General features: G+C 41.0%; 1 long non-coding RNA gene and 1 pseudogene across 1 annotated transcript in view; one reads left to right on the top strand and one right to left on the bottom strand.

Annotated features, from left to right (window-relative positions):
• Window positions 1-24893, top strand: part of LOC121825794 (uncharacterized) — a 106779-nt gene that overhangs the window by 20347 nt on the left and 61539 nt on the right. The window lies entirely within an intron of this gene.
• On the bottom strand, window positions 8553-11831 carry LOC102926905 (nicotinamide phosphoribosyltransferase pseudogene; annotated as a pseudogene).

Raw genomic sequence — 24893 nt, 5'->3', positions numbered from 1 at the left:
AAAGGAAGTGGTTGATTCAAAGTAGAAACTGTGAAGCTGTTTACAACTATGTCTTTCTCATCCCATCTTCTCGCCTCTTCCTTTTATATATGCCTGTGTCATGTGCAACAGGCAATGGTGTCTGGGATCCTGACTAGCCCCTAGATTCCTTACTTGGGGGCCACTGTGGAGTGATTGGCCCATCTTAATACTTTGTGCAGCTTTCTGGCACCATGACCCACAAGTGAGCCCTGGATGTTCTTACTGGACAAAAGGTGAGAACAAACTCAGAAGGTCACATCACCCATTCGTGCAGTTCATGCTCCCTAGTTGGTAGAGAAGTGAAGTGGAAGAAAAGTTGTCGTGGTTGTCTGTCTTTCTCCCTCCCAGTTCTGAGTTTCTGAGTAGCATCAGACCAGGCTGACCCCACTCTTTCTGAAATCCCCCATAACTGGTAACTTTGGGCCTCTTTCCATCCTCCAGGTATGGGCACTCTCTTGATACCTTATCAACTTCCAGAGTATTACATAGAAAACTTGATCTTTCTTTTCACAGTGGATCTAGTTTTCACAACTTTTATTCAAAGTATAACTTAAAGATTAAAACTTGCCAACTGCTTCTTGACAACATCTTCCTCCAGGGCATGGTGACTCTCAAGAACCCAAGCAGATGAAGGCAAAGGCTGAGTGGGACAATAGTTGTGATTAGTGCTTTGGATGTGCCTTCTCTGTTGTAGGCACTGCAAGCCTTCTCTATTAAGACATAAATGTACCAGTGACTATTCAGACCTACATCTGTTTAGTAGGTGCTATGCATCATCACTCTGGGAATAGCCCAATGTTAGAGGCTTTGGGGTACGCATGTGTGCATGTGTCTTAGAAGGTATATTTGGTAGATTTTCTTGGTCCAACCAAGAGAACACCTTGCTTTGGTGATGTGGATTCCTGTGGTCTGATGGATACTGATCACATCTCCTATTTGTGTGTATAAGTGGGATTTAAGGTGGAAATATCCAGTCTCTGTAGGTGCAGAAGACCCCAGTCCGAATGCTCTTAGAATCTTCTTTTTCCCTTGGCACATGTCACCATTTGTGTGCTAGTTTCAGCCTCTGTGAACAAACAGCTTTGAACTGGGCAGCAGTGAGTTACTCGATAGACTCAGAGTCCTGTGCTGAAGGGAGACTGGCACAAGACAGTAAGAAAGAACATTCTGGAAATGATACTGTTTCATGTGCAAGATGAAAGTCAAATTCCAGTCAAGATGCCACTGCCTAGACTCCTTAGTGGTCCTCAATGTCCAAGAGTAAGAGGTGTTGATAGAAAAGAATGCCATATATGAGGGAGGAATTTCTGACCTGCAGCTCCCAGATATTGCTGAATAATTCACTTCTGAGCTTTGGGTTCTCCTCACTTTGACACTAACAATACTGGCTGTCTTAGTCACTGTTCTATTGCTGTGAAGAGACATCACAAGCAAGGCAATTCTTATAAAAGAAAGCATTTAATTGTGAGGATTAGTCATCATCATCATGGTGGGTGCATGATGAGATTTGTGGTTCTGGAGCCACACCTCCTAATGCTTATATGTCCTTTCAAAGAGTTCCACTCCCTAGTGACTAAGCATTCAAATATATGAGCCTAAGGGGGCCATTATTCAAACCACCACATTTCACTCCCTGGCCCCCTATAAAAGAAAGAATTCAATTCTGGGCTTGCTTACAGTTTTGGAGGTTTGGTCCATCATGGAGGGGGCATGACAATACTCATGGTTCCTGAACAGTAGCTGAGAGCTACATCTTGTTCCACAGGCAGAGAGAAAAAGACTCTGGGCCTGGTGTGGGTTTTGAAACCCCCAGTGATACATTTCTCTAACAAGGCTATACTTCCTTAATCCTTCTAAAATTCTTCCAAATAGGATTGTTTAAAATAGGATTATCCTTTCAAATCCTTTCAAGAAATTCCCTGCTGACTAAGCATTCAAATATATGAGCCTATGGGGACCATTCTTATCCAAACCACACTGGCATTGGTATTCTTGAAACTCATGATCCTAAATGGGGCTAGTGAGTAGTAAAGTCATTCCCTCTCAAAGACACTTCCCTGGGGCTTTAATGGTGGCTTACTTTTTTCTATTTCAGGCATAATCCTTGGACACACCCTTTAGGAGTGTGCAGTTGCAGGTGGCTACACTGACCTGCTGTGTTCATACTTTACAGCATTACTTGAACTCATGAACTGTGGAGGTTGGGATTTCTTCTGACATTGAAGATAAATGTGGCTGACTACCAGCTCAAGTCATGAGAACAGACTTGATTTAGTAAGGACTGACAATAGAGGGGGGAGATGAGCTCCATTCTGATTTGCATATTTTAAGCAGAGAATGAGGGAGGGAGAAGTGTGAGGACTCATGACAGTCAGTGAAGTTAAAAATAACAAAGTTGTGGCCAAAATAAATATGATTAGGCTATCTGTTTTTGTGGCAGCCAATAAGTGTGCATTCGATCTTCCTGCAGAATGAGAGACAGACCTTACCCTCTTTTCTTTTTCTATTTTTTAAAGATTTATTTATTATTGTGTAAACCATGTTCTGCCTGCTTGTATGCTTGTACGCCAAAAGAGGGCACCAGAGCACCAGATCTCATTATTGTTGGTTGTGAGCCATCATGTGCTTGCTGGGAATTGAACTCAAGATCTCTTAACCTCTGAGCCATCTCTCCAGCAGCCAGTGCTCTTCACCTCTGAGCCATCTCTCCAGCCCTTCCTTCCTTCCTTCCTTCCTTCCTTCCTTCCTTCCTTCCTTCCTTCCTTCCTTCCTTCCTTCCTTCCTTCCTTCCTTCCTTTCTTCCTTCCTTTCTTTACTTATTTATTTTAGACAGAGTCTCACTATATAACCCTGGCTGTCCTGGAACTCACATTGGAGATTGTAGACCAGGCTGGACACTGAACTCAAACTCACAGCCTGCCTCTGACTCTGAGTGCTGGGATTAAAGACATACACCACCTATCTAGCAAACCTTGTCATTTTTAACAATCATATATCAGAAAAAATGTTCTCAGAGAAGTCCTCCTGAGCTACCAACTATACATATTTCCTATTTTAATTGTTTTTCAGTATATACTTCAAGATAGAGGGTACGACGGGCCTATCTTAGGTGATAGTTAGGGCATAGTAAGGCTTTTGGAAATGCTGAGGTTTTCTTAGGCATTCTTTTTTCTCATAATTATATGTAGAATTATATAAAATATTATTGTATATTCATTGTACAAAATAATGGGTTTTGTTATGACATCTCATGCATGTATATCATGTAACTTGGTCAAATTCACTCCCCATCACCCCCTTATTGTTCTCCTTCCAACTGGACCTTTTCCTCTTCCCAAATAATCTTCCTTGTGCATTTATGCCTTCTATTGTTTTTCTGGATGATTCTTTTTTTCTTTTATTGAAGATAGGTTTTTTTTCATACAATATGTTCTGATTATGTGGAGGGAGAGGTGGCTGTGGGAGGGAATTCATGGAAAGATAGATAAAATTAAGTGGTATTTGAAGGATAGTATAGAAAACTAATACAATAGAAACTTTCTAGAATGGATACATATATGAAGGCAATCTTAGTAAAATCACCAATTAATGGAGAAGACAGTGTCCTAACAGACTATCTCCTGTCACCAAACAAAGCTTCCAGTACTGGAATTGGGTTACATCTCATTGAGTTGTTGGACAAAGGGGTCCCATGGGAATCCCCAAACAACCCAGGCTGTTACCAAGACTATAGGTTGTTCTCCACAAACTGACAGCAAGGCCCCATTGCTGAAGACAACATCTACACAACTCATTGAACATGGAGAAGTCCAGCTGGTGCCTATATAGAGCTTTCACCCCTTGTTCTGGCATCATTGGTACAGGAAGGTACTCTGAATGTTACCAAAGGAGAAACATAAACACCAGCCCAGCCACAAACCCTTTATCTACAGTGCTGTGCTGCCTGCAAGATATGCTAGGGCAATGGTGGCACAAAGTTTGTGGTAGTAACCAACCAATATCTGGTTTGACTTAAGGTCTGTTCCATGAGATGGAACCCGTACCCGACACTGCTTGGGTGACCAAGAACCTGAGACTAGAGCACCCAGGGACCTAGGGTTAAACCTAGGCCTAAAAAAAGAAAAAAACGTAATGATAAAATGACTCCTAATGATATTCTGCTATACTCATAGATAAGTGCCTTGTTCATCTATTATCAGAGAGGCTTCCTCCTGCAGCAGATGGGAACAAATACAGAGACCCACAGCCAGACAATATGCAGACAGCGAGAGACCTTGGAACACTCAGTCCTATACAGGATGTTTCTCCATCAAATACCTCCCTTCAGGGCTCAAGGAACCCTGTAGAAGAGGAGGCAGAGAGAATGTAAGAGCCAGGGGGAATAGAGGATGCCAAGAAAGTAAGACCCTCTAAATCAACATGAGCAGAGCTCATATGAACTCACAGAGACTGAAGCAGCACGCACATATTAGGTCCTCTGTGCATATATTATGGCTTCCAGTTAAGTGTTTTTATGGGACTCCTGAGTGTGTGAATGAGTGGGTCTCTGATTCTTGTGCATTCTCTTAGGCTCTTTTTCTTCTGTTGGTTTGCCTTGTTCAACTTTAATGTGATAATTTTTGGTTTATCGTATTATATATTATTTTTTTTACACTTTTTGAAAACTGAATGAATGGATGGAAACCTAGCCACTAGGGTAAAGGTTAACGACTGAACTGTCATTTATATTTTCTGGGAGAAGGAAAATTAGTTTATTACAATGGAGTAACACTGGGTATATCAACCAGTCCAGGACAGGCTTTGTGCTTTGTGTTTGTTTGTTTGTTTGTTTGGTGTGTGTGTGTGTGTGTGTGTGTGTGTGTGTGTGTACGTGTACGTGCTTTTACTTGGTTACAATTTGTTTTTTTTTTCTTTTGGGGTGTGGATTTATTTGGTTTTCTTGTTTTGGGGGGATTTTGTTGTTGTATTGGGTTTTTGTTTATTTTTTGAAAAAGAAGTTAAAAGTTGAGTGGGTAGGGAGGGGAAGACGATCTGGAAAGTCTTGAAGGAGGGGAAGAATATGATCAGAATATATTTAAAGTTAAGTTTAAAATAATAAAAATATAATACAACAAAAAGCATAAACTAAAAAATAGATTTTTTTTCATACAATATATCCTAATTATGGTCTCCCTTCCCTATTCTCTTTCCAGTTCTTCCACCTCCCCTCCCATACAGATCCACACCTTTCTGTCTCCTATTAGGAAGCAAACAGGCATTTAAGGGATACTAATAAAATAAAATATAAGCTAAATAATAAGCAAACAAATTGGAAGAATGAAAAACAAACAGAAGGAAAAGAGCTCAAGAAAAGGCAAAAGAAACAAAGAGATGCAGAGACACACTCAGGAATCCCATAAAAACACAAAACCAGAAGCCATAATATATATATATGCAAAACCTGTAGGGTTAAATTAAATTAAAAATTTAAAAAGGCAAAAAAAAGCCCTGGCATGACATTGTGAGACAAGAAATGTCCAAAGATGCCATCGAGTTTGTTTTCTGTTGGCCATTTACTGCTGGACATACAGCCTACCCTTAAGAGTAGTTTTTGTTTTTTTCAGTGAGACTCCCTTGGAGAAAACTAAATTTTCATTTGGAAGTGGTTATTAGTTGGAGGTAGTTTCTGGGTTCAGGGTGGGGGTATATGTCCACCTTTCAGCTGTAGGACTCTATCTGGTGCAGACCCACGCGGGCCCTGTGCATGGCTGCCTCAGTCTCTGTGAGTTCATATGTGCTTCTACTATGTTGGTTTAGAAGCCCTTGTTTTCTTGGTGGCCTCCATCTACTCTGGCTCTTATATTCTTTCTGCCTCCTCTTTTGCAGGGTTCCCTGAGCCCTGACAGGAGGGGTTTCATGGAGACATTCCATTTAGGGCTGAGTGTTCCAAGGTCTTTCACTCTCTGCATAATGCCTGGCTGTGAATCTCTGTATTTATTTCCATCTGCTGCAGGAAGAAGCTTCTCTGATAGTGGTTGAGCAAGGCACTGACTGGTCTATGAGTACAATAGAATGTCATTTGGAGTCATTTTATTGCAATGTTCTTTTAGTAGAACAGAAGTATTTGGTTTTTCCCCTAGGTCCATGAGCCATCTAGTCTCAGGTTCTTGGCCACCTAAGCAGTGTGGGATATGGGTTCCATCTCATGGAGTGGGCCTTAAATCCAATCAGATATAAGCTGGTTTCTCTTACGATTAAATTACACTTTCTAAAAAGTCAGTTTCTAATCATTTTTTACCATGGATTATAAGATGAAGATTACTAAAAATGAATAATGTTTAGTGTTTTCCTTAGTGTTTAGAATCACCTGTAAAAACCTCTGTTCTGTCTAATTCCACTTGTAAGCTGTTGAATAATTCATCTCATTAGATTAGCCCAGTGATAAAATTATTTCTCATGTAATGATTTATGTCTTTAAAATTTTTACCTTTAATGGCAAGTTGTTAAAATGTTTCTAAATCAGTTATCTAGTATCAAATTCTTAAATGAGAGGGAACAAGAGATAACTCCATAAAATTTAGCCTCTAGAAAACCCAACATCTCTCTTAAAATGCAAGGGCATGCTCCTTTTCTTAGAACACAACTAGTTAGCTTTTGTGTGTTTTTGTTTAAGACATAGAAGTGAACATTCCAGGCTTTGTGGACTATTTGGTCTTTATTACAGCTACTTGAATTCCGCTACTGAAGTGGGAAGCAGCCTTAGACAGTGTGTAATTAAAAATAAAAGAACAATCCAAAGTCAACCTGCAGGGCAGCTGGCCAATACTGCCATAGAACTAATCTAATGCTATGTATGAGTCATCTTGAAGAAACAAGTGTCTAGTCAGATGCAATAACCCACTCGGGATCTAGTAGAGATTCACTATAAATATTTTGAGAATGAATACTTTAAATTTAGCCAACTCTCTGCATTAAGAGTAATTTATTAAGAATCATGCTTTTCATTGGGGCTAACATCAAGAACTTGCTTAAGTATTAATTACTGAAGGATTTATCTGTAAATTAATAAAATCTGTACAATTTAATATCCAATTTAATTCTTTTAAAAACTTAATGAAGATATAACAGAATCAAAAAACTTAAAATAAGCGCACTCACTACCCATTCCATCAATTCATTTAAGTCATACCACCTATAGCATATGAAAAATAAATTTAGAAGTGAAATTACCTTAAAATACATAATCCACTTATGACAATATTGTTTTTTTGTTTGTTTGATTTTTGAGACAGGATTTCTCTGTGTAATAGCCCTGGCTGTCCTGGAACTTGCTTTGTAGACCAGGCTGGCCTCGAACTCACTGAGATCCGCCAGCCTCTGTCTCTCAAGCGCTGGGATTAAAGGCGTGCACCATCACTGCCTGACCACTTATGACAATATTTTACATTTACGTGTATGTTCTATAGTGGAACCAGAAATTCTCTCTAAAAATTATCTTTTTAAATCTTGAGGTTTAGCTGGGCAGTGGTGACACACGCCTTTTATCCCAGCACTTGGGAGGCAGAGGCTCACGGATCTCAGTGAGTTCGAGGCCAGCCTGGGCTACAAAGCGAGATCCAGGACAGGCACTAAAATGACACAGAGAAACCTTGTCTCCAACCCCCCCCCCGCAAATATTGAGATTCATATTAGAGCCATCAGCAATATCTGATATATAAAATTGCAGAACAGACCTTTCAGATTTGGCATTTTACTGGTATAATCCAGTGACCAAGGTATAGAAATGTACAGTGCCTAAATATTAGAGAAAGAACCATTATTCTCTTCAATGTAGAATAAATAATGCATATTCTACAAGGACAGTGAGGTTAGGAATTCTATAGGGTATATGTCCTGGCATAACTTCCCGATGTGCAACAACACAAACAACTTTGTTAAGGCCATGTTTTATTTGCTGGTTAATGGACAAAAAGCAATGCAATTTAATTTCAAGTATTTTCTTGAAAGTCTGTGCTCATATGAATTATAAAAATTTGAAAAGGCTGTTAAATCACTCAAACTTTAAATATATCTTACACAATCTCATTTGTACAAAATTATAAGTTAAATATAAACATAAAGCAGTCATGGTAATTTATTCAAATCTGTTTTATGTGATTTGTAGTTACATAAAAAAGTGTCTTGGTTCTCTTATTTGTGAAAAGATCAACACTGGATTGAGTTACTATCTATTACCAAGAGGCCTAAAAAGCTTTCTTTAGCACTAATCATGTATGTGGTTATAAGTGTTTCCTAATTTGAGATCATCTAAACACTGGGAAAAAGAAAATTAAAAGGGCAGTATGTCCATAAACCAACAATCTGTCTGGAGTGTATCATAGAGCACAAAGAAACCCACACATCTGTACAATGAGCATGTATTACATAGACACAGGTGCACATATGCCTGCATGCATATATACACACACTCCATGCACAACAACCAGGCTGAATAAAGCCTGATGAGGTACCACATCCAGTTTGATATTCAGCTATGTGGTTTGCTGACTTCATCAAATGCTTTTTGTCACCTTTCTATTCTTGAAAATGGTATGGAGAAGATTGTAACCATATTCCTGAAGGTCTCCTTTTCCTTCTTCAAGTGTAACAAAATACCCTACTGGTGCCCTATGTAATGATAACTGGCACCTTTTTGACCTTTTGTTGAAATCAGAAACTGGGTCCTTAAACACATTAACCGCAAGGCCATTAGTTACAATATAACTAGCTATTTTTCTCATTAACTTCTGCAGCAAAGCTCCACCAAAATGAAAGGGAACATTATCCATACTCCATTTTTTGTTTCATCCCCTCTACAATTTCCTATGAAGTATTAATATCCACTGCACCTCCCTGAATAACTCCAAGATAAGGAGGCAGTAAGTTGTAGCCCTTTGAGTTCTCAGTAACAGGAAATTTCTTACCCAAAACATCAGAGACCTTTAATACAGTATCAAGACAATGTCCAGAATCAGATCTGATGATAAGTGTTGCCTCTGTACTTTTGATACTATTAAATGTTTCAGGTCTTCACCTCATATTTTCTTATACACTTTATAAATGCTATAGCTCTGCTGACCATAGACACAGGCTGTGTTATTATGTGTTCAAATGTATCTTTTTCAAAGTCTTTCCCCCAAGTTGGAACAGAATGGTATGGAACAGATCTTATGTTCTGTAGTATTATAGTTAATTCCTAGTACTGTTACTGTTCCTTTGAAGTTAACCAAATGAGCAGGTGCCCCTTACCCAACAGTCTCTTGTAAAGAGAATCCTCTGTAGTCAAAACCATGTAACGTGTTCCAGACCATTCAAATAACCAAAAGTTTGTAACAAATATTTGGCCAGTATTTTCTTCTGCTATCTAGAACTTGTGGCCACTATGACTGGACACCAGAACTGAACAAGAATAGTCTCAATTCAGTGTAGAAGAAGGTAGCACTCTGGTGCTGTGTTTTCCACTGCAAAGAGGTTGCTTTAGGGGTGACAGACCCCTTGGGAACAGCCTTTCCTTTGATGGGACATGACCATCAAAGTCTAGTTCTCATGAGTGAAATTCTAGCCCTTCTCATTACAGAATCCTCTTGGATATACTCTTTGTGCACTTCTTCGGCTTCTTGAATTTTCTCTTCGGCCACTACTTTAGCTTTTAAGTATTTATTAAGAATGTAGCACAACCCATACAATTTAGTTTCCTCGTATTTCACCTTCCTTACATTGCCATTTTCTGTTTCTTTTCGTGGCATTTGAAGTGGAAAGGAGCTTTGCTTGTGTTGGGTGGGTATTGTCTATAGAGAGACACCTTGTATGAGTCAGTCAGTGGCCAGTGGGAGGTTGAACTCTGCTTCTGTCACAGCATTTGGCTCTGGCTGGAGCAGAGGCTCCGTACTGTGCACAGCTTTGAGGGAGAAGAAAAGTGGGCTTTGCTGTGTTCGGTTGCTTAAGTCATCATCCCTCTACCAGGTTTTGGGACAAAGTCTCCCATGCAAGTTGGTCTTCCTGCTTTAGCCTCCAGAGCGCTGTGCTTCTTTTTGGTTATCTGGTTGCATTTCTTTTTTGATTTTTAAAATTACATTTATTTATGTATCTATCCATGTATTTAGTTATGCATTTGTTTATTTTGTGTGTATGTGGGCTCGAATGCCCCTGCATATATGTGCAATTCAAAGGGCAACTTATGGGAGTCATTTCTTTCCTTCAGCTATGTGGGTTCTGAGATTCAAACTCAGAATAGAGTTCCATATTTATAGTGATTAGGAAAATCTATCAAAGAAGACAGAGACAAGGTGGCCAAGGAGTAACAACGATGATGATCATCATCATCACCATCATCATATCATCATCAAAGTTCCCATAAATTCTTACATATCTATAATCATATTACTTCAACATTAGTCTTACTATATGTTGGGTCCCTATATTCTTATCTGGAGAACAGTTTCCTCCCCACTCTCCTCCTTTTCTTTTTCTAAAATCAGGACTGGAGACTGAACCTAGACCCTTATGCATGTTAGGTAAATGCTCTAACATTGAGCTGCATCCTCAGCCTTGTTTTTACTTCTAGTCTTGAACTTGTGATTCTCCTGCCTTGCAAGTAACTGGAAATGAATGCCCATGCCATCAGGCCCAGTTCCACTTCTCTGAATGAACATTAAAGCTTTAATGAATTGGTCCAATCAAAATAAGTCATTTGTGTCCTGGTTGATCTTTTCCTCGATTATTTTATTTTGTTTTTGGTTGACACATAATAACTGTATATATTCAGGAGGTACAATGTATTTTGATATATGTGTCCATTGTTATGATACTAAGATTCTCTTCATTTGCTGTGCACTATGGTGAAGCTTGACAAAACAGGATGTAAGCTGTAAACAGTTGTAAGATGCCAGGTGGGTGCTGGGAACTGAACCCAGGTCATCTGAAAGAGCAGCAAGTGCTCTTAACTTCTGGGCATCCTCTCCAGCCGCCTATATATGTATTTTTGTTTTGTTTTGTTGAGACAGTGTTTCTTTCTGTAATCTTGGCTGTCCTAGAACTAGCTCTGTAGACCAGGCTGGCCTTGTTATATATGTATTTTTTAGTAAAGATAAAATGTTTTTATATGGCTTTTCCAAGCATGCTTAGTATTATTTATCTCTCTTCCTTCACCTTCCATATTTGCCTTCTTTCCCAATTAAATCCTCCCATCCGTGGTCCCTTTTCCACTTTCATAGCACCTGTGTCCTACTCCCTCTCTAGAGCTTTCACATCCATGGTCCCTTTTTGCTCTCCTGGTTTCTGCAGTTACTCCAGGATGTATACTCACTTGTGAATGTTCAGAGCTATAATCTACAAATAAGAGGGAACATGCAGCAGTTGTCTCTCTGGGTCTGAGTTGCCTCACTCAATAAGATCTTTTCTAGCTCCATTCATTTACCTGCAAAGTTCACCATTTCACTTTTCTTTCCAGCTAGATAAAAATCCATAGTGTATATGTACCACATTTACATTATCCGTTCATCACTTGAAGGATATTAGGCTTTTGCCGTTTTCCTACCTACTGCGAATAGAGCAGCAATGAACATGGCTGAGCAAGTATCTGTGGAGTAGAATTTGGAGTCCTTTGAGCATATGCCAAGGTGTGGTATAGCTGAGTCATATGGTAGGTTTACTTTTTAGCGTTTTGAGCATTCTTCACGCTGATTTCTCTAATGTATGCACCAGTTTGTGATCTCACCGACAGGGAATGAGAGTTCCCATTTCTCCACATTCTCAGCAGCACTTTTGTCAGTTACTTTCTTGATCTTAGTCATTCTGAATGGGTTAAGATGAAATCTCAAAGTGATTTAAATTTGCATTTTCTAATCCAATCCTTAAAGATGACAAACCCTTTAAAAGATATTTCTTTTAGCTATTTTTATTTCTCCTTTGAAAACACTTTGACCATTTTTAATTGGGTCATTTGTTTTCTACATTCATTCTGTTTTCAGGTTTTTGTATATTATGAATACTCATCCTCTATAAGGTATATAACGAACAAAGATTCTCTCCCATTCTGTGGGCTTCCTCTTCATGTGATTGACTGTTTCCTTTGTTGTACATAAACTTTCTAGTTTTAAGAAGTATCATTTGTCAATGACTGGCCTTAATTTCTGGGTAAATGAAGTTCTATTCAGAAAGTCCTTTCCTACACCTATATCTTATAGGGTTTATGTTTTCTTGTAGATGATTCAGCAATCAGCTTTCTCACTAAGACCTTTGATATATTTGAAGTTGATTTTTGAGCAGAGTGATAGATAGGGGTTTAACTTCACTATTCTACATATGGACATCCAAATTTCCCAGCATCATTTGTTGACGATGCTATCTTTCACCCTCTGAGTGTTTTTGGCATCCTGTTAAATACTAGATAGCTGTAATTATGTGCACTTACATTTGGGTCTTCTATATTTTCCATTGATCTACATGTCATGTTGTTTTGTTTTGTTTTTTGCTGTTGTTTGTTTTCAATTTTTACATTGCTTTTGCTGGAATGACCATGTTCACAATATTAGTTCTACGAATCTGTGACCACAGGAAGACTTCCCATTTTCTAGTGTCTTCCTCAATTTCTTTAGAGATTTAAAGTTTTCATTGAGGTCTTTTTCCTTGGTTAGGTTTATTTGTAGATATTTCAGCTTTTTAAAGGCTATTGTCAATATGAATGTTTCCATGATCTTTCTCATGGTGTTTGTTATTGGTATAAAGAAAGGCTATTGATTTTTGCCAGTTGATTTTATATCCTACTACTTTGCTCAAAGTGTCAATCATTTCTAGAAGTTTTCTAGTGGAGATTTTGGCATGTTTTATGTCATATATCATCTGCCAATAGATACGATTTGATGTATTCTTTTCCTGTTTTTATTTCTTTATTTTCCTTCTGTCTCTAGCTAGTGCTTGCATCACTTCATTGAAAAGGAGTTGGAATGGTGCAGAGCTGTGTTGCAATCTTGATTTTCGTGGGATTAGCTTTGAGTTTTTCCCACTTAGGATTGTGTTGGCTTTGGGATTTTTCACATATATCCTTTATTATATTTTATAATATATATATGTATATATATGTTCCCTTCAGTACTATTTTTTCTTTCTTTCTTTCTTTCTTTCTTTCTTTCTTTCTTTCTTTCTTTCTTTCTTTCTTTCTTTCTTTCTTTCTCTCTCCTTCTTCTCCTTCTTCTTCTTCTTCTTCTTCTTCTTCTTCTTCTTCTTCTTCTTCTTCTTCTTCTTCTTCTTCTTCTTCTTCTTCTTCTTCTTCTTCTTTTGAGACAGGGTTTCTCCATGTAGCTTTGGAGCCTGTCCTGGATCACACTCTGTAGATCAGGCTGGCATCGAACTCACAGAGATCCACCTGCCTCTGCTGGGATTAAAGGCATACACTGTGACCGCTCAGTGCTATTCTTTCTATGACTTTTATCATGAAGGCATGTTGTGTTTTGTCAAAGGCCTTTTCTACATCTATTGAGATGATCATGTAGTTTTTGTTTGAAAGTACATTTATATGACTTATTATTTAATGATTTATATATTTAACTATCCTGCATGTTTAGTTAGAGTTACTATTGTGAAAAAACACCATGACCAAAAGCAATTTGGAAAGGAAAGGGTTTATTTCAACTTAGGTTACACTCCATCACCGAGAGAAATCAGAACAGGAACTCAAGGCAGAAACCTGGAAGTCAGAACTACAGCAGAGGCCGTGGAGGAGTGCTGCTTACTAGCTTGCTTCTCATAGCCCCATCAGCCTGCCTTCTTATGTACCCAAGACCACCATCTCAGGGGTGGCACCACCCATGTGGGCTACACCCTCCACTCATGAATCACTAATTAATAAAATGCCTCCACAGACTTGCCTACAGGTCAATTTATGGAGGCATTTTCTCAATTAGGATTTCCTCTTCCCAGATAATGTCTAGGTTTGTGTCAAGTCAACAAGAGCCAACCAACACAACTGATCCATTGTCAACCTGACACACAAACACAGCACTTATTATCTATAACCTTTTTTTCTTGTTCATCCCCAAGATCTCATATTAATATTAATATCAAAATATAAAACATTCCAACTTTTAAAAGTTGCACATTCTTTAAAACTTCACTTTAAAAATAGTCTTTTTAGAACATTCAAAGGCTTTTCCAGAGTTCAACACTTCTCTAAAATACCCAAAGCCTCTGAAATATCCGAAGTTTCTCTTAAATTCCAAAGTCTCTTAACTATGGACTCTTATAAAATTAAAAATAAGTTACATACTTTTTTTTTAATTTCAAAAGGGAAGAATCAGAGTGTAGTTACAAAATATCAAAGCAAACCCAAATTCCAGTAGTATAGACAGGTCAATGATTGATGTCTTTGACCTAGTCATGATTCTCTGGGCTCCAAAGACCTGTGCCACCTCTCTGGCTCCCCTCTGCAGCACATACAACTTGTCTCCTAGGCTCAGAATGGCTCCAATCTGTGACTGCTACTGTCCTTGGCTGTCATCCTATGGCACTGGCATCTTCAAAATGCTGGCGTCTCCACTCCAACTGAGCTTCACGATTACCAATAGCTTTTGTGGCTCTCTTTGGGGACTCTAACCCTGCCACAGGTGATACCTCAACTTCTCTCCATGAACCCCTCAGTCCTGGAGCTTTTATTGCAACTGAGGCTATACCTTCACCAGTGGCCTTTCCTGGCCTCTCACAAGTGCCAAGCTTCAGATGTTCTTCATGACCCTTTCATTCTTTCAAACCCAGTACCACCTGGGAAAATCTTACACGTTACCAAGTTTGGCTGCCAGCATGAGACACAACCTTGGACACTCTGGAGCACAGTTTCTGTGTGCTGACCCTGAGGAAACACTTCCCAAAAGATTTCACCTCAATGGTGCTGGTCTCTTTTTAGTCATAGCTGATTCTTCAGCCCCAGCTGACCAGAACCACAAATTTTTAATTTAAAACATCACATAAATAGCCCTGATAGAGGCTTTGCTTTCCTGTGAAGCTTTCCAAACCAGGCCTCCATCTTTTTTGCATTGCTCTCAACGTACTTCTCTTCCAAGTTCCTGCAAGAGTTCATTAAGCTCTGAGCAACCAATAGCCTTTCCAGCCCAAACTTCAAATACTACTACAAATCCTCCCCAAAATACACAGCCATTTCTGTCATGGTGAAACACCCGTGAACCTGGGACCAATTTCTCTCTTAGTTAGGGTTTCTATTGTGATGAGAGCATAAAGGTCCTTGTGCCCACAGATAGATAGCACTAAGGAAACCAGGAATGTTAAACACACAGGGCTGTCTTTTCAAAGAAAAAGTTGTATAACCTGTTTTCAGCCCAGAAATCTGGGAATGGAGGTGGCTAATAGCCTCGATGACTCATGCATTATCTGTAGGACCAGGCCATACCGAGCTCTCACAAGCAGGACCGGAAGTGGCTAATAGTCTAGGTGACCTTTGTAGTACCTGTATGGTCAGCACCCCCCGCCAAGCTCCCACAACAAGGACCAGAGGTGGCTAATAGCTAAGACAACCTCTGCACCATTTGTATGACTGAGACCACACCAGATCCTCCCCTAGGCCCTTAGGCTAACACAGGTAGCTTATCTCTAGAAGCCATCTTCATGGGAGAAGGGGCATGTACCTTGAGAAGAGTTTCTATGTAATTGTGCCTCCTTGTGCACATGAGATGGTGTTACACAAGGAAAATGTTTTTCCAAAAGTTTCCTGTACTTAAATATGCTTACAATAAACTGTTCAGGGTCAGACTGTAGAAGTTTGAACTAATACCATCTAACTAATTCATTTTGAACCAGATTTCCACATGTGGATTGTTACTCTGCCTGCCCTGGTGGTCACAGAGACCCCCACACTATGGCTGTGACTAAAAAAAAAATGGACAAAAGCAACTTGGGGAATAAAGGGTCTACTTCAAATCTACAGTTCCACATTAAAGGAAGTCAGGGCTGAAAGGCAAGGCAAGCACATGGAGGCAGGAGCTGAAGCAGAAGCTATGAAAGAGTGTTGCTTACTGGCTTTCTCTCCACTTCTTACTCAGCCTGCTTTCTAATATATCCTAGGACAACAATATTGGGGTGAGGGGGGGTCACTGTACACAATTGGCTGGGCATGTTCACATTAATTACTGATTAATAAAATGCCCCATAGGCCTGCCTACAAGGCAATCTGGTGGGGGCATTTTCTCAAATGAGGGTACCTCTCCTCACATGACCCTAACCTGTGTGAAGTTGACATAGAGATTAGCCAGCACACTTGGGCAGGCTAAAGTCAGGCAAGTTGATTAGACTTGGATGGAACAACACAGGATGTGCAACTTGGACCAAGCTTCCAGACTGGGAGTAGCACAGGCAGAATTAGCCAGACTCTGTTGGCAACAGTACAGATCGGATTAACTAGATTCTGTATCAGTACATTTTAAAAGTGTAATTAGCAATCATCTAACAGTCAAACATATGGGAGCACAATTTAACCATTATTTTAACAAGGTTGCTACTTTTTGATTTACATAATTATATTTGTAGTGGTTTGAATGAGAATGGCCCTCCTAGGCTCATGTGCTTGAATACTTAGTCCCCAGTTGGTAGAACTGTTTGGGAAGGATTAAGATGTACAGCCTTTGTGGACAAGATGTGCCACTTGGGGAGGGCTTTGAGATTTCAAAACACTCGTGCCAGGCCCAGTGTGTCTCTGTCCCTGCCTCTTACTTGTGGATCAAAATGTAAAAACATAAGCCAAATTAAATATTTTCTTTTTTAAGTTGCCTTGAGCTTATGGTTTCAGAGTCCATAGTGGTGGACTAAAGGCAGGAATAACAGTGCTTATAATACCATTCGCTCTATCTGCCTCATGGTTGTTATCTCAACATGTAATCTCTCAGTTTCTTCTGTAAGCAAGCCTTTTATTGGATGCTTTCTTTTATAAGTTGCCTTGGTGATGGTGTCCCTTCACAGCAATAGAACAGTGACTAAGACAGCCTCCAAGTCTTCATATTCCAAAGTAGCCTTGGATCATACATCTAAGCCCCCTCACTGCAGTTATAGTTTAAAAGTTTGCACCTCACTTTCTTTTGTGGGCTCATAGAGGACATTGATGATCTGGCATCTTTTCTCCAATGAGGGCTTATAGATCCTGGCAAATTTCCTCTTGATAAAACGAAATTCCCTGGGGAATTTAACATCTAGGGCAGAGGATTTGGCCTGAAGCCTTAACCACTAGTGGCAGGCCCTCATTCAGTTCTAAATGTAAGGAGTAGCCCCATCAAAGCCTCCAGGGAAACTGAGGCTGCTATATCATTCAGGAACCGGACCACTTGCCAGGCTTGCTGTGTTCTCCAACTCCTTGCACTGTTTGCTTTGGGGGCCAGAAAAGGCTCACTGAAATGATGGATATAGTTTGGCCTGGGTGAGATTTAGGCGGGGCCCAGGTGGGGAGGGCCTAAGAAAGGCAGAAAGGCTGAGGAAGAAAGCTTGCCCAAGATGGAGACAGCAGCAGAGGACCTGACCAATATTATCAGGTAGAAGGCTTAAGGCTGAGCTGGAGCAGTCCACTAAAGAACATTTTCATTAGCTGTTGTGGCAAAAGGAAGCCGTCTTCCAAATCAATTGTACAGAAGATGATCCTGTAATTTTCCCTTGCTTCACAAAGCACTCGATTTGCTAGGTAGCTTTGAAATAGAATAGGGTAGAAAAGACTAATTACTAGATTCTGATGTATTGATTTATTTAGTAATTTACTTAAAGCACTGCTTGTACCATCTATTTACCAAACATGACGTCACTTGCTACCTGAGACAGAACGATCTGGAGAATAGCTGAAACAATAGGCCGTTGCCCTTAACAACCTGCTTGCTGTTGCCCTTAACAACCTGCTGGCTGCCACGTAAGCATCTGTAAAATTTTGCTAGCTTGCTTGCCCCACCTTGTGGTTTTAGAGTATAAAATGAGAATACAAACTGGACCTGAGATTGAAGCCTTTCAGGAGCTGTCCTGGCCATGGTCCAGTGATGACATCTCTTCTCTTCCACTCTCGTGGGATTGGAGTGCTTATTCCAGAACAATTCCCACAACAGCTATAATCAGCAAAACTTCATGAATCAAGTGACCAAAATCTATTCTATCTCACATGCCACTCACCTTCCTAGCAGTGGCATCTCCCCAAATTCTTTTCATCTTTGTTCCTGTGTTGTTGAGTTTAGTTGTTTCACGTATTTTTTTACTTAAAATATAATTACATCATTTGCTTCCTTCCCTTTACTCCCTCCAGCCCCTCCTAAGTCCCCTCCTCCAACTCCCTCCATATCCCCCACTCCCAAATTTGTAGCTTCTTTCCAAATTTTTTTTGCTACATATAGATATATATGTAAATATATGCATAATTACGTAAATATAACCTGCTAAGTACATTGTGTGTGGGGGTTCAGGGCTGACCACATTATACTGAAGAACCAGCTAGATGACTCATACATGGGATATGCTAACTCTCCCTCTCTCTCTCTCAGCTGTCATCAGTTGCTTGTCCAGGGACATGACTCTGCAAGATTTTCACCTTCCTGTGTTAGTACTTCCATTGATATTACCATTGTCCCCATCTTGCTGATAGAGTCATTTCTATGAGAGACTGTTTCACAATATACTTCCTGGTATCCCAGCTTTTCTGCCCGCTCTTTCTCAATGCTTCCCAAATCATAGATGCAGGAAATATGGTATAGATGTATTCATTGGGGCTGGGCTCCCCAGAACCCATTGATCTCTGTATTGTGTTCATGTATTAGTCAGTGTTCACTAGAATAACAGAATGGACAGATTGAATCTATATACATAAAAACAAGATTATTAGAATGGCTTACAGGCTGTGGTCTGGCTATTCCAACAAGGCCTGTCTCCTGACTGAAATTCCAAGAATCCAATAGTTGTTTGGTTCATGAAGGCTGGATGTCTGAGATGGTCTTCACAGTATATGTCAGAATCCAGAAGAAGTAGGCTCTTCTATGCCAGTGAAGGAATGAGCTTGCCACTGAGAAGAGGGGAAGCAGGCAAAAAGCAAAAGCTTTCTTCTTCCATGTCCTTTATGTAGGCTGCCACCAGAAAGTGTTGCCCAGATTTAAGGTGAGTCTTATAACCTTAAATGATCTGGATTTAAGATAGGTCTTCCAACCTCAAATGACCCAATCAAGAAAGACCCCTCACAGGTGTGCCAAGCTGCTTGGGCTTTAGTTAATTCCACATGTAGTCAAGTTGACAACCAAGAATAACCATCACAGTCCACTTGTGGTATCCTGTGATGACTTCCATTTTCTATAAAGAGAAATTTCTTTGATGAGGTGTGTCTTATTTAGGGTTTCTATTGCTGTGAAGAGACATCATGACCATGGCAACTCTTATAAGGAAAACATTTAATTTTGGTGGTTGGCTTACAGTTTCAGAGGTTTAGTCCATTATCATCATGGCAGGACATGGCAGTGTGCAGGCAGACATGGTGCTGGAGAGGAATCAGAGTTCTACATCTTGATTTGCAGCAGAAGGAGTTTCTGTACCACACTGGTCATAGCTTGAGCATATAAGACCTCAAAGCCTGCCCCGACAGTGACACACTTCCTCCAACAAGATCACACCTACTCCAAAAATGCCACATCTCCTAATAGTGCCAATGAGCCAAGCATTCAAATATATGAGTCTATGGAGACCATACCTATTCAAACCAACACACTCCACTCCCTGGACCCCAAAGGCTTGTAGCCATAACATAATGGAAAATGCAATTAATCCAACTTCAAAAGTCCCCATAGTCTATCACAGTCTCAACTAAGTTTTAAAGTCCAAAATCCAAAGTCTCTTCTGAGATTCATGCAATATCTTAACTGTAATCCCCTATAAAATCAAAGTGAAAAAAAAAACAGATCACATGCTTCCAATATATAATGGCACAGGATATGCTTACCATTCCAAAATGGAGGGAAGGGAGCATAGTGAGGAAATACTGGACCAAAGCAAGACCAAAAACCATCTGGACAAACTCCAAACTCTGCATCTCAATGTCTGATGTCAAAATACTCTTCAGATCTCCAACTCTTTTCAACTTTGTTAACTATAACACCCTTTTTTCTTGGGCTGGTTCCACTCCCTGTTAGCAGCTCTCTTCAGTAGGTATCCCATGCCACTCTGGCATCTCCAAGGCAATCCAGGCTTCTCCTTCACAGCTTTACACAGTGGTCTCTCTGGGCCTCCACACCCCTGCCACATGCCTGACCTCAATGGCTTTCCTTAGTCACAGAAGAAGATCCCATAGCCCCTTTTGTATCCCTAACTCTAAAGCCAGAACCATGTGGCTGAAGCTGCCAAGTTCTGCTGCTTGCTGGGGCTGGAACTTGGCCCCCTCCTTCAATTACATTATTGGGGAAAATTATAAAGGCCACTCCTCGTAGTTAAAAGGAAGATTTATTTAGTGGATGACTTACAAATGAAAGAATGGATAGGTTGCGGGGGTCTGGGGAAGGCGTATAGCAATCCAGCGGTGTTCTCTGGAGCTCTGCACAATCAATCTCCACCATCCAGGGTCCAGGCGCAGAGAGCGCGCCCAGAGCGAGCGCTTGCCCATCCAGCTCCTAGGTTTCCAGCACCTCCCCTCGCCCCGCCTCGTAGGCGTGACAGTTGCCAGAGTCTCAATGGGGGTTGGAGCTTCCAGATCCAAGCTGGAATGGCTACCCACTACATTACATCTTCACCACTTTTTGTTTTCCATGGTTTCCTTCACACTGTAGGCTTGACTGTCTTGGAACTTGCTCTGTAAACCAGGCTGTTCTTGAACCCAGAGATCTGAGTGCCTCTGTCTCCTGAGTGCTGGGATTAATGGAGTGTGCCACCATAGCTGGGCCTAAGCTGTTCTTTAATTCTTTTCACATGTTGGAAGCTTAACTGGGTGTCATTTTGCCCTGAGGTCTCCACTCCCTTTATTCCATATGACATTAGGCTTTTCTTTAATCTGTTTATCTCCTTGAACACAGGATTTAGCTCCATTCCACTTCCTGGTGCCCCTTTTCTCCTCAATCTGTACATTTTGTATTTTTACTTGCTCAGCTTGCTCCATTTCATTATAGATCTTCATAAGAGTGAACACTAATAACCACATGACAGAGTCTATACTAGGCTGTTTTGAGATAATCTCTACCAACAGAATTAATCCAAAACTCTTCACTTTAGTCTCAGGCAGACTTTTTAGACAAAGGCAAAAAGCAGCCACAATCTTCACAAGACTGGACTCTGGGCCACATACTAACATTCTTCTCCTCTGAAACCTCTTGAGCCAGGCCCCCACACTTCATCAAATCACCCGTAGCACCACTGTCTTCCATGTTCTGACTAGGATGGCCCATTAAGCAGTGCTTAAAGCATTCCACTGCTTTCCTAACCCAAAGTCCCAAAGTCCAAATTTCTCCAAACAAAAGCATGGTCAGGCCTATCACAGCAATACCCCAGTCCCTGGTACCAACTTCTGTCTTAGGGTTTCTATTGCTGTGAAGAGACACCATGACTACAGCAGTCTTATAAGGAAAACATTTAACCAGGGGCTAGATTACAGTTTCAGAGGTTTAGTCCATTATCATGGCAGGATATGGCAGTGTGCAGGCAGACATGGTGCTGGAGAAGGAATTGAGAGCGCTACATCTTGATTTATGGACAGTAGAAGGAGTCTCTGCACCACACTGAGTGTAGTTTGAGCCTATAAGACTTTAAAGCCTGCCTCCACAGTGAGACACTTCCTTCAACAAGGCCACACCTCCTAATAGTGTCATTCCCTATGGGCCAAGTATTCAAACACATGATTTGATGAGGGCCATACCTGTTCAAACCTCCACAAGAAGCAATAGCTACTCATATCTGTGGGTATAAAGACAAGATTTATGAGATTAAGAATTATGCTAGGTGTAGATTATCTTCTAAGATCCATGATCTCACTAGCCCCAGAAAGTCGGCTAGGTTTCTAGTACCAGGTATTGTTTCCTTCCTGTTGAGTGGTTCTCAAATCCAACTAGATAGCTGTTGGTTACCACCAAGATATGAGTACCACTTACTGCACCTTAAAGGATATCTTGCCATGCTGGTCACTATCTATTGTGGTTCATAAATGTCACAGCTGAGCAGGACTATTAATTGACTCCCTACATGTCCTTACAAAGATAAATGTATAGTAAAAATATGGTACATGTATACAATGGATTCCTATTTATCTATAAAGAAAAATGAAATTATTAAATGTGTAGGCAAATGGATTAGGCCTAGGAAAGATTATATTGAGTGAGTAACAAATACCTGATATTTTCTCTCATCTGTTGTCCCTTGCTCCAAATCCTCAGATGTGAGGACACAACATAGAGTAACCACAGAAACCAAGAAAGTGTAAATGGTTAGGGAAGGGGGCTTGAAAGGGGGAATAGCAGGATACAGGTGATATGAAGTGGGAAATGGAATATTGGGGGGGCTCCAAATGAGGAGGAGGGAAGTCAATACCTATTGAGAAGGAGGGACAAATAATATCAAGGTTGTTTGATAAAGCTTCAAGGAATCTTTACCTTAAAATCATACTCAGTACCTATAAGGAAGGTATGGCACAGGCCTGACAACGCTCCACCCAAGAACCACAGACTAACAAAAATGCAGGTCCCGGGCACTGGAAACCTCCCTTCAAATGGTTGGTCAGGGTAGACCCAGTGACTCCCCAACAATATAGACTATGGCTCTTGCCCTTGGCTGCCTCTCAGAGATTACTGAGGACACTGAACATTTGGACATAGGGCTCGGATTATTTGAGCTGAATCTAACCTGAAAGCCTCATTTCTGTAGTTTAACTTCCATGGTACCAGTTCTACAGATTTCTAGATCCATGGAGTTTATTGAGAAAAACCTGACCAGGAGGAACCACTTCAAACTCCTCTAATGTAGGTCTTAAGTAATCCTGAGAAAACTTTAAGCAGTCAAGTGAAGAAAGGAGGTGAGGAGAAGGTTTAGGAGGCAGGAGTGTAGCTCAGAAGCCTTGTGTTCAAGTGGACAATAAAAAAATGGATAAAGAAACCCCCAAATGCCAACAGTAAGCGTCTTTAAGTGGTAAGAATTTCTAGACAGTGATTTTCCACTACTGACTTTTCAAAATTTCTGTGAAGGGTATGCATTCTTTTTTATATGCTACATTTTAATGTACTTTCTGAGACCATGGGTACTGTAAGGTTTTTGTTTCTGATGTTTGTTTTGTTTTTAACTTTCTCTTTAATTTATTGTTTGTGTCTTTCACATCATGCATCTTGAGCCCATTTATTTCCTCATCCCTTCGTATCCACCCTCTGCCCTTGCAACCCCCCCCCAATAAAATAAAATTTAAGAACAACAATAAAAGAAAAGAAAAGGAAAAATCTTGTCATGGAAGCTGTAGTGTGACACAGTGACCACCCCCTTTCCAGCTGTAGCACTCAGGAAAGTGGGCCCTGCACCTGGCCTGGGCAACACAGCAGAGCTGACCCTATTGACAGGGGTGTGCATGAACTGCCCCGAGAATATGAGCGTGGTAGATCATGGAAGATCTACCATATGGTTGTGTGGGCAGGGGAGAGATGCCCCCTGCCCCTCACCACCTGTGGTTGGCCCTAAGGTCATAGGAGCAGGAGAGTTGTCCCTGTCCCTCACCAGCTGCAGCATTCGGGAGAGTGGTCCTTGCACCTCACCTGGGCAGCACAGTAGAGCTGGCCCTGATGTGTGGGAGAGCCAATATGAAAGCAAGAAAACTGGCCCTACCCCTTGCTCATTGCTGCAACTGCCCATAGCTGTGGTAGTGCTGGAGAGCTCCCCCTGGTGGTGAGGACAGGGCAGGACTGGTGGGCTGACCAACCCTGTAATTACCCAGGCCCAGAACCAGGGTTATGGACTAAAGGCTCATTCTCCTGAGCACAGGTGAGGTCCCCCACCTGCTGCAGGTGGTAGGGGAGGAGGGCATCTTTCCCTCACCCATGACACCACATGGCATACAAGAGGGGAGCGACCTGCTCTCCCATTCTCACACCCTCAAGGGCAGCTTGTCCATGCCCCTGAGAACAGGGTCAGCTCTATTTTGCTGCCCGGGTGAGGTATTGGGCCCTCTCTCCTGAGTACTTTAGCAGGTGAGGGGCAGCCCAGTTCTCGATAGTGTTGCAGCCAGTGAGGGGTGGGGCCAATTCTGTACAGCCATATCCTCTTTGTCTTTGGTGGTATCAGGAGCCATGGACATCATCAGAGACCGTGGCTGCATCAGAGCCATGAACCTAGACATGGGCCCTAGCAGCAGCCCAGGCCCAAACATCACCTCCTCAACCTGCTCCTCATCTCTTTCACTTCTTCGGATATGCCTCTGTCCAGAGGACATGAACCATTCTGTCTTTCTCTCTCCCATACCACATCATACATTTGCTCACCATAGTAATACCCATCTGTTTGGCACGTCAAGGTGCCAGGTGGGCCTGTGTTTTCTCCTTGGAAAATATGTGGTTCTCCTTCGCCCACTCAGTCTGTCCTGGCACTGGGTAAGACCATGATTCCTTATCACAAGAGATCATAATAGTGTCCCATCGCCCACTGAGCGGGCTCATGGTTGGTTCAAAGGTGTTGCTGGAGTCCTGTCTCAGGCTTGGGCTAAAATAAAATAGGTATGCATTCTTTTAGGTTAGATCAACCCTAATAATACTTTCTGGGGAAGAATGAATTGAGGTGAAATGAGAGAGGGAAAAGAAAACCTATGGTAACTAGTGCCCCTACTCATGTATCTGACTAGTTAATCAGTTATATTAGATTACCAAGCAAAGTACTGTTGTTGAGTTGCCAATTACCCC

Source organism: Peromyscus maniculatus, chromosome X (assembly GCF_049852395.1).
Source record: "Peromyscus maniculatus bairdii isolate BWxNUB_F1_BW_parent chromosome X, HU_Pman_BW_mat_3.1, whole genome shotgun sequence".
Lineage (NCBI taxonomy): Eukaryota > Metazoa > Chordata > Mammalia > Rodentia > Cricetidae > Peromyscus > Peromyscus maniculatus.
The sequence above is the reverse complement of the archived record's forward strand: the minus strand, read 5'-3'. Positions and strand labels throughout refer to the sequence as shown.